The 15263-nt window shown below is 41.0% G+C and overlaps 1 long non-coding RNA gene across 1 annotated transcript in view; it reads right to left on the minus strand.

Annotated features, from left to right (window-relative positions):
• LOC135184768 (uncharacterized) overlaps positions 1-15263 on the minus strand; it is a 260467-nt gene that overhangs the window by 11301 nt on the left and 233903 nt on the right. The gene's annotated exons all lie outside the window — the stretch shown is intronic.

The raw sequence follows: 15263 nt of genomic DNA on the forward strand, positions 1-15263 counted from the left end.
TCTCATCTTTCAGTTGTAATGAGTGTGCTGCTTGCTGCTAATAGAGCTGAGGAAACAATCTATGGACATTTTATTCAATTACTTCAGTTTTTTTTCCTCCTTACAGTAATTACCTATGAGCGGACAATGATTGGTACCTTTTGTTTGTTCCTCCCAACTGCTTGCTGATCATTGTGCACAAGCAACTTGTAGCCTGTATTATTGCAAACTGACCGCTTTCAAGCATTCCTTTGCTTTCAAGCATTCCTTTGGGAATCAGGGTTTGGTTGCCTAAAGCCAAGTGCTTGTTTCTTTTCCATGACTGGATGATCTGCTTTGTCGCAAAACACGTTTTGTTTAAAAAATTCATAGCTTCCTCCTGCAACAGGACCAGCAATCTGCAACTACACCATGATGATGGGAACCTATGTATTAAATACAGTAACTGTCATGGAAAAAAGAAACCCTGCTAAATCCAGCTCTTCCAAAGCTGACATTCCGTTCCCCACGCAGGCATTTATTTCGTTTTGCTGTCGGCAGTAGCCATTAGAAGTGTTTCTTTCATTCAGGTTCTTGTCAAGGCAATTTCAATGATCATTAGGGACTGCAAATTAATTCATAAGATGACCTTTAGCATTTGGCATTGTTTCTTTACTGGATTGCAATGTTTCTTTTTAACTTTTAGGTCCACTTTACATGGAACATGCAACTACTACGTTTGCATCAAAGCAAACACATTTCTTCACGTTGTTTCAGAGCCAGCATCACAGCAAATCTCTTCCCAGCTTTCTACTCTCCCAAAATAACTTGGGTTTTGTTGGGTTTTGGTTTTGTTTTGTGTTTTTTTTTTTTTTAATATAGATAATAATTTTGCAGGGCTTTTTGTGAAATTACATCCTGAACTATTCCATGCAAAATTATTACAAAAATATTAACCCTTTTTAATGAAACTTTTGGCTTGAGCTACACTAAAGAGAAAACTGAAATAAAACCGAAGACAATCTGGAAAATGTAGATCCTCAGGAGAGCCTCCTACGCAGGCTGACTTGATCAGTGTGTCAGTTGCAACAGCCATGATCACTCCTACATAACACCATTTGAAACAGGTTGTTGTTGATATGTTCTGACAATACAGTGTATTACACCATCCAGATGTTTGATCTACTCTAATATAAAAACACAATAGTGATCAAACCATAGACTTCAATCTTCCCTGAGATTTTTGCTGATCAGGTCTGGTTGTTGGCTGAAGAAACATTGGTTTCTTTTGTTCCCTGTTACTGTTCTGGAGCCCCCAACACAAGAAGGACATGGAACTGCTGGAACAAGTCCAGAGGAGGGCCACGAAAATGCTCAGAGGGCTGCAGCACCTCTGCTTGGAGGACAGGCTGTGACAATTTGGGCTCTTCAGCCCAGAGAAGAGAAAGCTTTGGAGAGACCTTGTAGTGGCCTTCCAGTATCTGAAGAGGGCCTACAGGAAGGCTGGAGAGGGACTATTTACAAGGTCTTCTAATGACAGGATGAGGAGTAATGGGCCGAAACTGGCAGAGGGGAGATTTAAACTAGATGTTAGGAAGAAGTTCTTTACAGTGAGGATGGTGAAACACTGGCACAGGTTGCCCAGGGACGTTGTGGCTGCTCCCTCCCTGGAGGTGTTCAAGGCCAGGTTAGACGAGGCCTTGAGCTGAATGATCTTTGAGGTCTCTTCCAACCTAAACCATTCTATGATTCTATGATTTCCTTAGCCTGGTACCTAGCATTGAGGCTTGTGTTTTGTTTCACAGTAGATTAAACGGTCCTCTGAATTCTCAAAGGGTAGGACATGGAGGGAGTTTCTGAGGAGTGATTGGTGAGGCTTTGATTTGTCCCTGCACTGGATACTCTGTAGTGGGCATAATATAAGCAAATCTAAAAAGCTGCAGTAGATTACTAAATGTATGAACAAAATATGACAACCATGGTAACTCAAAATTCTTTAACTGAAGCCTGTGAACTAAATAACACCACTTGAAATCACCTCTCTTACCCTATAAGGTAAGTAAATTTTCATAAAGTAAAGATCTTACAACTCTTTTCATCACTTGCCATAATGTTTCCTATTTCACATGTGAGAAACAAAACTTAAGCCCAGCTCTGGTTCCTGTTTCCAGGCCTGCACCTCTCTTGCAGTGCAACAGTGAGTACCTTCAGACTTTTGTTCTACCCAGATGTAAGAATGAAGTTTGCCTTTACTCTTCCTGTTGTTTGTAGACACATGAATGAAAGGAATTATTCATAAGCAAATTACTTTTACCTACTATTTGACATCAGTCTGGACATTTGACCAATAGCATACCTCCAGAGGTTCAACAGAGTGTCCTAATTAATTTAACTACTTTAAAGGGATTAGGCTAGACCTCGATATTAAATGTTTGCTGTCATGCATTGAGGCAGAAAGCACGGATTTGAAGTTATATGACACAGGACTTTGAATGTTCAATTCTCCCTAACAACAGGAAGTGATTCACAGCATCTGGGGTCATCTAAATAAAAGCAGAAGAATAACATGAGGTTCACTCTAAAGAGTTCATTGTGGTTTTAAAAATTGAGCCAAATTTTCCCTCCCAGGAAGGTTGCATCTTACTCATACATCAAGCACCAGCACCAGTCCAGTCTGAATATCCTTTAACTGATGGGTGCTAATGAAAAAGAATGAGAGGTTAATGTTGAGCTCTGCAGCTCTGTCGTTGAAGGATACAGATATGAACAACAGTAGCATTTATGAGGCAACTTTTCCGTTTTGTCTCACCAGAGATTAGATGAAAACTTGTCAATGTCTTGGATTTCCTTGTCTCTGTTACTACACCTTTCAGTAGCCAGGTAGTCAGAAAAATCTAAAGCTGCATGCACACTTTTTACAGGTTAGTGACATAGAGAAAAATATATCCTTAGATATTATTTTTGAAGTGCTCAGTGACACGAGACCAAAATGTCCCCTTATTGCCATGCTAATTCTTCCCAGGGAGGCTTAGGTTTTCTTTCCAGATGCTGAAAACTGAACTGGGTTATTGTGGTGAAGAACTGATTTTCCAAGATTGTTATGTGGGTTTTAACTCTGATCAAGCTCCAGCTTGCCAGAAATACTGAGAGTCTTCTGAAACACTATGACAAATCAAACGAGCCTGGGTTGCTAGGTTCTAAATTACAAATGTAAGAAGCCATTATCTCTCTAGAAATATATAAATAAGAAAGTCCAAGAAACAACTTATACATGTCTCAGGAACTGCAACTTGTCTAAGCTGTGTATGGCAATATCTCACAATTGGTCTTTTCATACTATGATAGGATTGTCTTGGTTGGAAAACCTCTAAGATCATCGAATCCAAACACTGACCTAACACCACCATGGCCATTAAACCACATTCCTAAGTGCTATGCTGACATGTTGCTTGAACACCTCCAGGGATAGTGACTCCACCACTTTTCCTGGGCAAATTGTCCCACTGCCTGACCACTCTTTCTGCTGAACCTTTTCCTAATATCCAAACTAAATCTCCCCTGGTGCAATTTCAGGTAATTTCTTCTCATCTTATGACCTGATAGTAGAAAGAAGAGATTGACACCCGCCTCATTACAACTTGTCTTCAGGTAGTTATAGAGTGCAATGAGATCTCCCCTCAGCCTCCTCTTCTATAGACTAAACAATCCCAGTTCCCTCAACAATTCCTTGTAAGACCTGTTCTCCAGACCCTTCACCAGCTTTGTTGCCCTCCTCTGGACATGCTCCAGCAACTCAATGTCCTCCTCATAGTGAGTGACAGAAAACTGAACAGTATTCGAGGTGCAGCCATACCAGTGCTGAGTACAGAAGTACAATCACTACCCTACTCCTGCTGGCCACACTATTCATGATCCACGCCAGGATGCTGCTGGCCTTCTTGATCACTTGAGTACACTGCTGGCTTGTGTTCATCCAGCTGTCAACCAACTTGTCCTTTTTTTTCCCTGCATGCAACTTTCCAACCACTTTGCCCCAAGCCTGCAGTATTGCATGGGGTTGGAATGACTCAAGTGCAAGACCGCGACAGTTAACACCAAATCAAATGTCCCTCTTGATTATGTTCAGGTATTCTCTATCCTAAGACAAGCACAGAGAAAATTTTCAAGAGCTGACAGCCTATAATGTCTCTACTATTCAGAGCCCTTTGCTGCAGGAAGAGAAGAGCTGACTATGTAAGAAACAGATTTGGTTTATTTTTCAACCACAAGTGTAAAAATGTTTTATTATGAAATGCTGCAATTCCTCATGTAAGTTATACTTCAAGATTATTGCTGATTTCAAGAGGTTGAATACTCAGGTAGATTAGACCATTCATGATGCCCTTGTGATAATTGCAAAAGATGCCCTTCCTCTCCAAGGAATAAAAGAAATAGAGTTTCAGAATGGGAAGTGATGCACAACTAAGGAATGCTATACAAGGAAAGCATTCAGCTGATTTTCTTTATACCTTGCCAAGACAGGCAAAGCACAACTCCTGTGAAAGTCTACACCTCTTCAACAGTTTTGATACAGAGTAAGTAATGTTGAGAAAGTTCAAGGTTGTGGAAGGGCTGCCTTTGAAAACATAGGACTTGCTTTTATAAGAAATACTTAGCAAAAGATGTATCAACCAGGTATTGTCAATGGGTATAGTGCAGACACAAGAAAAACATGATTCTGTTCTTTCTCACCTGAGGGAGTTGTTTTATTTCTTTTTAACTCAAGACTGACAGCTGAGTATAGCCTGAAATCAGGGACCATCATCTGAAGTTTATTCAAGCCTATAGAAAGAGCTGTACAGATCCCAGTCATGCTCACACTGAACTTGGTAGCAAAGCTCCCTGTGTTATAGATTTCTTGTCAAATTATTTAACTACAAAACAAATGTGGTGCAAGAAGAGAAATCTAAAAAGACAAAAAAAAGACAGGTGTTTTTTAAAACTGAATGGGGCAGCATTGCACTGTCAGTTAAGAAGACACTAAACAGCAAAAGATTCTAACCTCCTAGCCACTTAATTTTTCAGTTTTAGGTGATTGCAAGTGTGGTGAAGTAACCAAGCAAGTCAATAATTAATTGTTTTCCTATGGACAAAGCAAGTGAGGATTTTTTGGAAGGAATTTTATTGATCTATCTATTGATCTTTGATATAGCAAAACAACTTACTCTTTTCTTGCCAGCAAGCTGTAGGTAAAATGTTAAAGCACAACACCTTGTTTATAAACTAGTAAATCTTAATGTATAGGAGTAGTAACATAGCTCTGACTCTATTGGGGCACTGTGGCTGGAAAGCTGCCTAGTTGAAAGGGACCTGAGGCTTGTAACAGAGAAGCAACTGAATGTGAGCAGTGTGCCCAGGTGGCAAAGAAAGCCAATGGCACCCTGGCTTGGATTAGAAATGCTGTGTCTAGCAGGAGTAGGGAGGTGATTGTCTCTTTGGCTCCGGTGAGGCCACACCTCAAGTACTGTGTTCAATTTTGAGCACCTCAATACAAGAGAGATGTGGAAGTGCTGGAGCGAGTGCAGAATACAGCAAGGAAGCTGGGGAAGGGCCTGGAGAATAAATTTTATAAGGAGTGACTGAAGGAGCTGGGGCCATTGAGTTTGAAAAGGAGGAGACTGAGGGGAGACCTCATTGCTGTCTATAGCTAACTGAAAGGACATTGTGGAGAGGTTGGTGCTGATCTCTTCTCACAGGTAAATTGTGACAGAACAAGAGGGAATGGCTTCAAGCTGCAACTGGGTTGGTTTAGACTAGATACTAGGAAAAAAAACTCTCATCAGGAGTGGTCAGGCATTCGAATGGGCTGCCCAGGGAAGTGGTGGAGTCACCAACCCTAATGCATCATTTGGATGTTGTGCTTGAGGATATGGTTTAGGGTGAACTTTGCAGAGTAGGGATATCAGTTGGATTTGGTGATCCTGAGGGTCTTTTCCAATCTGAATGTTTCTGTGATTCTATTTAAATGTAGCTAAAATCCTCACAGGCCAAAGCTGCAGTATGCTGTGGATGTCCAGAGTCCTCATTGCTTATATGTGCAGCCAATTCCCTCATGAGATACATTTTCTTCACGTTATTATTATACACATTCTGCTGCTGTTGCTTCTCTTAGCAGCATGGCTTGTGGTATAGTCACACTGGGGAATCTATCTGGGATGAAAACTAACACTTTACTTGAACAACCAGATGGGGCCTCACTCAGTAATGCATTTGAAGGCTTACTGAGCATGTCTCACTTTCTCTCTGAGCAGGCCACTAAGGACAAACTCAGATAACTTTCCTGATCTTCCATTTGGAATGTTTTTTTCTGATTCCATATAGATTTTAATGGGAAAAGGACTCAGTTATTGCTGCCTCTCTACATATCTTCTCACACCCTGCACGTGATTGGGATCCCCTTATATTATTTTACTGCATGATAAAAAAAACCCCAACCTTGATTTGTTTCCATGTACTGGGGGTGGAACTGCTATTGTATTACTTAGATGCTTTCAGGCTAATCACACGGTCTAAGGGATGGCCATGCCTAGTGGGCAAGAGTTAGGGCAGACCCAGGGCAGGAACATGACATGTGAAGCCTCTACAGTAGCTTGAAGAGGTTGAGCTCTGCTTGCTTGTCAGTTTTATCATCTCTCCTGACAACAGTAACAACAATGGCTACCAAAGACATAATTACAGAACACCATCAGCATTGAAAGAATGCAAGCATAACCCCTTCACCCAGGGGGTGCCCCCATAGCCTCCAGTGGACCTGACTTGGCAGGATAACAAGCAGGAAAAGTTCAAGTCTTTGGCAGGGCTCACACCTCTAACACTGGCATGGTCCTCCAGGCCATACCCTACTCAATCAAATACTGCAGGGTGTCCAGAGACATTTCTGCATTCAAAATAGCCCAGACACAATATTCCTTCTAGTCTTAGACCATAAGTGGAGACAGGGGTTGAGGTTTAGATGGGAAGGGATATGGTCAAACAGGTTTAACAGGGAGACATGAGCGACAGTGTGCATCTAGAGAGTATGTGTAAGGTACAAATGAAATGCAACAAGCCTAACCTGGATCACTGTTTTATTCAGGTCCAGGTAATGGCAGGGAAATGTAGAAGGAAGCACTGAACAGATGTTAACTGAGAGACAAGCATAGTCCTCAACCATCAAGTCCTGTGCTGGTTTCCAGTGTCTATCTCAACAGACTTTGTCATCAGCCACTGTTTTTTCTATGTGCTCTTGATGAAACGCATGTAGATATTGCAATCACGCAAAGGAAACCTCAGGATAAAACACCTGGACAACTGATGGAGTAGGTGAGTGGGCAAAGGAAAGAAAACCATATTGCTGTGGGGAAGAGTGGGCACTACTATTATAGGCAAATTCTGCTGATGACTGTAAGGACACCCTGTCACTCTGGTGGCAAGTAAAGCAGGAGATACTGCTAGAAGACCTGTTTTACCTGCTTCATCTCACCGCTCAACTGCAGATGATACAGAATGGGAAGAGAGCACTACACCTCCAGCAGGTCCATGAACCACCTGCAGAGGTAGGCAGTGAACTAGGCCACTTGATATGTCACCACTGCTAAACCACAGCAGTGAAATACTTAGTACAAAGGCAAATGTGCAGTCTGAGGGGCTGTGAGCAGTTTCTTTAGTGGAACAAAAAATAGCTGTCTTCCAAAACAAGCCCACCACAAGTACTGCCCCTGGAACTTAGGTAAATGCACAGTAAAAACTCAAACAATTTTCTCTTCAACCCAGCTGGCAAGGCCTGTCCATGACAAGAGGAAAGGTTGTGAGTGCTCAACAGGCAGCAGTGGCTCAAAGAGGCTGAGTTCTTCCTACTTGCCAGTTTTCTTTGCTTTCCTGACAACAGCAACAACATCTACCAAAGACAATACTCACAGACCATCATCTCCTTTGAAGGGATAAACATACCTCTGACAGCAGATCAACTAAGATACATCTCTAAGACATGGGTTGAACCACCTTCAGAAATTAATCACAGCAAGGCTATGTCCATCTAAATACAGGCACAGGCAAAAGGAAAGCTTCCTAGTTTTGTAGGAAGATGTGGTGTTTAGGTACATTCAGCATTCCAAACGAAGCACAAAAAACCACCTTGGAGCTTTTTATCGGTGAATTCGGTACTCAAAATCTGCACCGCTTTTACTAGATACACTTCTCAGTGAGATCTTTGGGTAGTAAAAGCTATATAACTCCACTAAAATCCATGAAATTGCAATGCTTTACATGAACCAAGAGTTTGATAACTGTAAGCTATAAAATAAATGTAAGTTCTCTATCAGAATTGGCTTCACTTTTCGATTCCAGTTTCTGCAGTGAAATTAGCTCCTATTATGAATTCACGGTTGGATCACTGCATATTTTTTACATTACTCACTTAAATTTGCTGTTGAAATTAATAGGTCTTCTGAAAAGCTCATTTGATGGTAAATCTGTGACCAGGTTTCACCCATATCCATGAACCAATGCTAAAAAAAGCCACAATGCACTTTTTTTCTCTATGACAAAACAGTTATTTTGTATCCTTGTATACTCTCCAAAGTCTCACGGTAAACTTGAAGTATATCATGGAATGGAATGGAAACCACACAAGTATGTTCCTGAACAGGAAGCTGATAATCCCATTTCTAACACAACTGACCTTTGGGACTTAAGAGGAAGAAAAACTGCTTTCTGTGTTTTTTGGGTTGCTTGCTTGCTTGTTTTTTTTCCTTCAAAAACTCCTGAGCTGATCTAAAGTCTATTGAAGTAAAAGGAAAGACTCTCACTGATTACAGTAGGATTTGGGCCATCCTTCAAAGTCTTAGGCTGTCTTCTTGAAAAATAGGAAAGATTAGTGCTGCCAACAAGCTAGAGGGATGGGATGTCATCCAGAAGGACCTGGACAAGCTGGAGAGGTGGGCCCAGGTGAAACTCATGATGTTCAACAAGACCAAGTACAGGGTCCTGCACTTGGGCTGGAACAATCCTCATTATCAATACGGGCTGGAGGATGAGGTGATAGAAAGCAGCCCTGTGGAAAAGGAGTTGGGAGTTGTATTAGATTTGAAATGGACATGAGAAGAAACTGTATTTGCAGCCCAGAAGGCAAATCATATCTTGGACTGCATCAAAAGAAGCATGGCCAGCAGGTCCAGAGAGGTGATTCTGCACTCTGCTCTGGTGAGTCCTCACCTGGAGTATTGCATCCAACTCTGGAGCCCTGAACACAAGAAAGACATGGACCTGCTGGAGCAGGGGGGTGGAACATCTCTCCTACAAGGACAGGCTGAGGGAGCTGGGGTTGTTCCGCCTGGAGAAGACTCTAGGGAAACCTAGTATCAGCCTTCCAGTACCTGAAGGAGGCCTGCAGGAAAGCTGGAATGGTACTGCTTCCAAAGGCCTGTAGTGATAGGACAAGTGGCAATGGTTTGAAATTAGAGAAGAGTAGATTTAGGTTGAATGTCAGGAGCAAGTTCTTTATTATGGGAGTAGTGGAACACTGGAACAGGTTGCCCAGGGAGAAAGCTGAGACTTCATCCTTGGAGATATTCTAGAGGAGGATGATTACATGCAAGTAAATGAGCTATATCAGTTGGGGGGTTTGGTTAAAAAACAGCAAGAAATGTTTGCAAAATGTGTCAGTTAATATATTGGGGTTGGCAGTTCTGTACATTGTAAAAGCACTACAACTACACAGTCACAGACAAGTACATAATTCTGGCAATAATATCTTCTGTATAGGGCAAGGTGGAAACACATCAAATTGTTTCACTGAACAGATAGTCCTATCCATTCCATTCCTTGTGCCTTTACAGATTGTAGTCACTGTGATCACTAAGAAATGCTTTTTTCTCATATTCTGTTGATTGACAATGCACTAAGATCCTCATGAGATGATCTTCTAAGCAATGTAATTTCTCATCTTGCCCTAACCTATCCAAAAGAGAAGTGGTACAGAGAAGTCTTATTGTAGCCTGCATCTTTTCCTGTCTGTATCCTTCTACTACTGGAATCAATCAACTGAATAAGGACCCTTTATCTACCAAAGAATCTGTGATTTTAAGGCATTTAAATATATAATGATTGGTAGAGTGGAAATGCTTTGGTACTAAAGGAAACAAAGAATGCACATTCCCTTTGTTTTAGGGCTTCATTCCCAAGTAATCACAATCATAAAATGGTTCAGCCTTCCACTGGTATTTACCAGACCTGACAGATCTGTCTGGGCTTAGCTCCAATAGCAAATGTGGTCATTTTTTCCTGACGCTCCAGATCATGCTGAAGTTTCTTCCTCAGCCAAAGCTTCTCTATGGTGGTTTTTTTGGCATTTTGAAACTTTCTATCATAGAATGGTCTAGAACCCGTGAATCCTTTCATGGTAATTAGAGGTTTGCTGCATCATTCTAGGAAGGTAAAAGATGTTCTGAAGGTGATAAAGGAGAGCAAATGGTAGGTTAGTTATAATAGCCAACTCAAGAACATAGGTGTTTCCTCAAGTTACCAAAGCCCTGGAAGGTCAGACACATTCCTATTGTAAAAGCTTGGGAAACATTTTATCACCATTTACAAAAGGTTTAAAACATCCTTTAAGTGGTGAATAAACAGTCCCCAGTTGTGGTGAAGGGTGACCTTTTTTGGAGAAGTTGTCTCCAAGAAGCCCTATATCACAGAATCACAGAATGTTAGAGGTTGGAGGGGACCTCTAGAGATCATCAAGTCCAATACCCCTGCCAAAAGCAGCACCACCACCAAGGGTAGTCCACACAGGAATGCATTCAGGTGGCTTTTGAAAGTCTCCAGAGAAGGAGACTCCACAACCTCTCCAGGCAGCCTGTTCTAGGGCTGTCACCCTCATGCAGTGAAATCTTCTATATTCAAGTTTGTAGTTGCTGCTCCTTGCCTTATTGCTGCTGACCACCAAAAAGAGATTGGCCCCTTCCACTTGACACCCACCCCTCAGATATTTAGAGATGTTGATGAAATGTCCTCTCAGCCTTCTCCAGATTAAACAGCCCCAGGTCTCTCAGTCCCTCTCCATAGGGGAGATGCTTAAGTCCCCCAGTCAATCCTTGTGGCTCTCTGCTGGACTCTTTCCCTGTCTGTCTTGAAGTAGGGAGCCCAAAACTGGACACAGTATTGCAGATGTGGTCTCAACCAGGGCATCATTCTTTTTGTCTATTATTTCTTACATAAAGCAGTGAAAAATATTACATGTGATGGGCATGAAGTTAATGATAAGGTCTGCTTCAGCCCGTGACAAAGGTGTTGAACATTTTCTCTGACAGTTTGTGCTTTCAAGAGGATTTTAAAATGTGATTTCTCCAAGGGAATCAGAAGTCTTTAGCACTCATGTCCTCTCAAATTTAAATCACATAGGTAAGGCCTGTAAGAACTTCTGAATATTCTCACTCTTAATTTTAATACAGATTTGTTTTCAATAAGTGTTAAGTTTAGACCTGTTTTTATTCTTCACTGAGTTCAATTCCAAATATCCCTAGAGAGCTTAAAGAACTAAGAGAAAGTATAGCAATCAGTACGAAAAAAAATAAGTAAACCATTAAATTATGACATGTAGGAGAGTCCAGGCCTAAAACTGGAGTCTTAAATTATTCATACTGTTTAGAAGAATAATGATAGGGACAACTGGAATAATTTGACAACTACCACACAAGTCTGCAGACACTCTTAAGCACAGCAAAAAGTGTTTGGCTCTCCACAGAAGGAATTATTTTCTCAAGATTGGGAGACAGCCTGAACAGATCTGAGATGAAATAGGTCTGAAATTACCTAATTCTCAATAATTTACATTTTAGACAAAAATTGACCTACATAAGAAATTAAATAGCTATTAATTTTCTCTCATCCTAGGTCCACTCAAAGCCATCAGTGCAAGTCTCCCTAATTTATGGTATGGGCCAGATGTACAGATGAAGTTCAGCGCGAAACAAAGGAGAATAACATTCAGAGAAGTGGAGATGTCTGCTCCATCCACCCACTGCATTAACAAAGCAAAGCACTACTCAGAGGTTGTATTGTGAATGAACTTCATTTGTATGTTTTATGTCAGTGATGTTATTCAGCTGGACACAGATTTACACTAAATTTAAACAGTCTTTTCCTTTCCAAAATCAGCTATTTCATCAGCCTGCTTTCTTCTATCCAATCACTCCTAATTTTCTTAATACCTTTTTTTTCTCTTCTATGTTTATATATGGTTCCTTTTTATTTCTTTCCACCTTTATCTCTGCAAACTTTTGACTTCAAGACATTTTAATCTGTAACTTTGCTATATACAAACCCATTGAACATTTCCTAAACTGGAAATGTTGCCTTTAAAGGAGAATAAACTAAAATCTCAGTATACTGAATGTCACAGAGCATGGACATATTAAATAAACTTAGAATTTAGACTACTTTTTCTTCCTTCTATACTTCTAACATATTGCAAAAAGTTTACATCCCCGAAGTTCTTTATTAAATAATGTTATACATATTAATTAAAAGCTGTAGAAGTAAACTTACAAGAAGAAATCCAAATGTCAGGTTGTAAGTCCATCTCTCTTAAGGCAGGAGCTATAAAAAGAAGCTTTCAGGACTAATGCTATCTTCCTTCACAGGAAAGCAGAGCTTTCCTTCATTTATCTAGAGACTGAAATGCCCTAAATTTTTTGCAGATTTAGCCACATCATGAGGGTCTACAACTACCCAAAGGGAGGTTGTAGCCAGGCGGGGGTTGGATTCTTCTCCCAGGCAAGCAGTGAGAGAACATGAGGACACAGCCTCAGGTTGTGCCAGGGCAGGTTTAGGCTGGATGTTAGGAAGAAATTCTTCAAAGAGTGATTGCCATTGGAATGGGCTGCCCAGGGAGGTGGTGGAGTCACCATCCTTGGAGGTCTTTAAAAGGAGATTGGATGAGGCACTCGGTGCCATGGTTTAGTTAATTAGAAGGTGCTGGGTGATATTTTGGACTCGATGATCTCAAAGGTCTTTTCCAACCTGGTTAATTCTGTGATCCTGTGGTTTGCTACTAATCGATTCCTTCATCTCACCCAACTACTAACAGCCATGTAACATACTGTGCTTGCTTTTTTTTTTTTCCTTTTACATTGAAATCTTTCCATTCACACAGTTGGAATTCCTCTATAAAGTGTGGAAACAATGCAAACAGCCTCTTGTGTTCTTTCTTTCTCAGTGATTACTGGAGAGATTTAGACTTTAAACTAGTGAAGCTGGAGAGTCTGCTTAGGAGGTTGAGCCAGATTCATTACAGAGAATCTTCCCCTGTTGCTGGATGAGAATTTCATCAGGTTGTTATTGGGTTACTTGTGTTTCAATTTCCTTGCAAGAAATTCCTAGAGCTTTAATTTTACTTCAACTATAAAAGATATGATGGGGTTGGTTTGTTTGCATTTTGTTAGTGATAGTTTTTTTCCCTTGATTTTCTTGTAAGAATAGTGGGAATTTGTGCTTTGTTATCTCCTTCACTATAGGTATTCATAAAGCTTTGTTGCTCTTCAGCATGGTTTATGACAGTGAAGCTAACGGCATGTATTTAATAGAGCAGAGGCACGATTGCTCTGTAGCTCCTAAGAACATGGAGAAAAGGGAAGGATGCAAATCACTACTGTTCCCAATTGGTAGCATTTGGCAGAATTTATGTCTTACTTAGGCTGCCATAACAAAATACTACACAAAATAAAAAGCAGTAACAAACGAGTTCTGTAAAACACAGACATTTTCTCTTTCCGCACTCTCTCTTCTTTCTCTATCTATTCAGCCTGGAGAAGCAAAGGCTTCAAGGAGACCTTGTAGTGGCTTTCCAGTATTGGAAGGAGGCCTAAAAAAAGGCTGGGGAGGGACTATTTACAAGGTCTTCTAATGACAGGATGAGGAGTAATGGGCTTAAATTGGCAGAGGGGAGATAGAGATTTGAACTAAATGTTAAGTGGAAGTTCTTTACAGTGAGGGTGGTGAAACACTGGAACAGGTTGCCCAGGGAGGTTGTGGCTGCTCCCTCTCTGGAGGTGTTCAAGGCCAGGGTGGATGAGGCCTTGAGCAACCTGTTCTAGTGGGAGGTGTCCCTGCCTGTAGTGGGGAGTTGGAACTAGATGATCTTTGAGGTCTCTTCCAACCCAAACCACTCTATGATCCATTCTATGATTCATACACATGCACAGAGTTAAGTCCTCTTAAAAACTGCTGTTTTAACTTCATCTACCAGTATTTACCCTCAGTGGATTCCCCAGATAGTGTACACCTTAGATACATCTCATATTGGTATAAAACATATATATCTGAAATAGAATTTTAAACAAGGAGTACATTTTTAACAAGGAAGCATTTGGACCATTTGTACTACAATAAGGCCAAGTTTTGGATGTGCTAGAGGATAAAGTAGGATAGTGCCATGTGAGAAAGCCTTCCTCCTCTTCTGACCTGAAGCTTTCCTGATGAGTTACATCAGTTCAAAGCATGCTGCTTGTCTGAAGTTGCTGGTTCTCACAGGTAAGCAAATAAAGGTTTAAAGAGAAGTTAGTACTCATCTTTAATTTGAAGAAGGGTGAGGGGAGACCTCATTGCTGTCTACAGATACCTGAAAGGATATTATGGAGAGGCTGCTGCTGGTCTCTTCTTACAGGTAATTAGTAATAAAACAAGAGGGAATGGCCTCAAGCTGTGACTGGATAGGTTTAAACTGGATATCAGGAAACATTTTTTCCCAGCAAGAGTGGTCAGGCATTGGAATGGGCTGCCCAGGAAGGTGGTGGAGTCAGCAACCCTGGATGTGTGTAAGGGTCATTTGGATGTGGTGCTTGAGGATATGGTTTAAGGGTGAACTTTGTAGAGTAAGGGTAACAGTTGCACTTGGTGATCCTGCGGGTCTTTTCCAACCAGAATGTTTCTGTGATTCTGTGATTCTTCTAGCCTGGCTCCCACAGACAGTTTGTAAGCGAGTCAAGTTAAAGCTTTGCTGGCAAGTCAATTGCCTATCTTGAATCAACAGATATCAATAATAATTGAATATCTTTCTTTAATGTCTTTCAGAATAAATGAGAAGGTTGCTAGTTCTTTTATTTATGGCTGAGCCTACTAAATTGAGAAGTGAGAACAGAAGTTAAAAAAGGTGACATTTTAAGGAGTCAGCCCTCATGGGAAGCTGTATGCCTCTGGTAGAGCTCCCTGTTGGCCTCTGTTCTGGAAACTAGAGAGTGAAATCCTGACTCCCCGAATTTATTGGCAAAATTTGTACTGGTTTCCTCAGGAGG

The sequence above is a fragment of the Pogoniulus pusillus genome, chromosome 21 (genome assembly GCF_015220805.1).
Source record: "Pogoniulus pusillus isolate bPogPus1 chromosome 21, bPogPus1.pri, whole genome shotgun sequence".
Lineage (NCBI taxonomy): Eukaryota > Metazoa > Chordata > Aves > Piciformes > Lybiidae > Pogoniulus > Pogoniulus pusillus.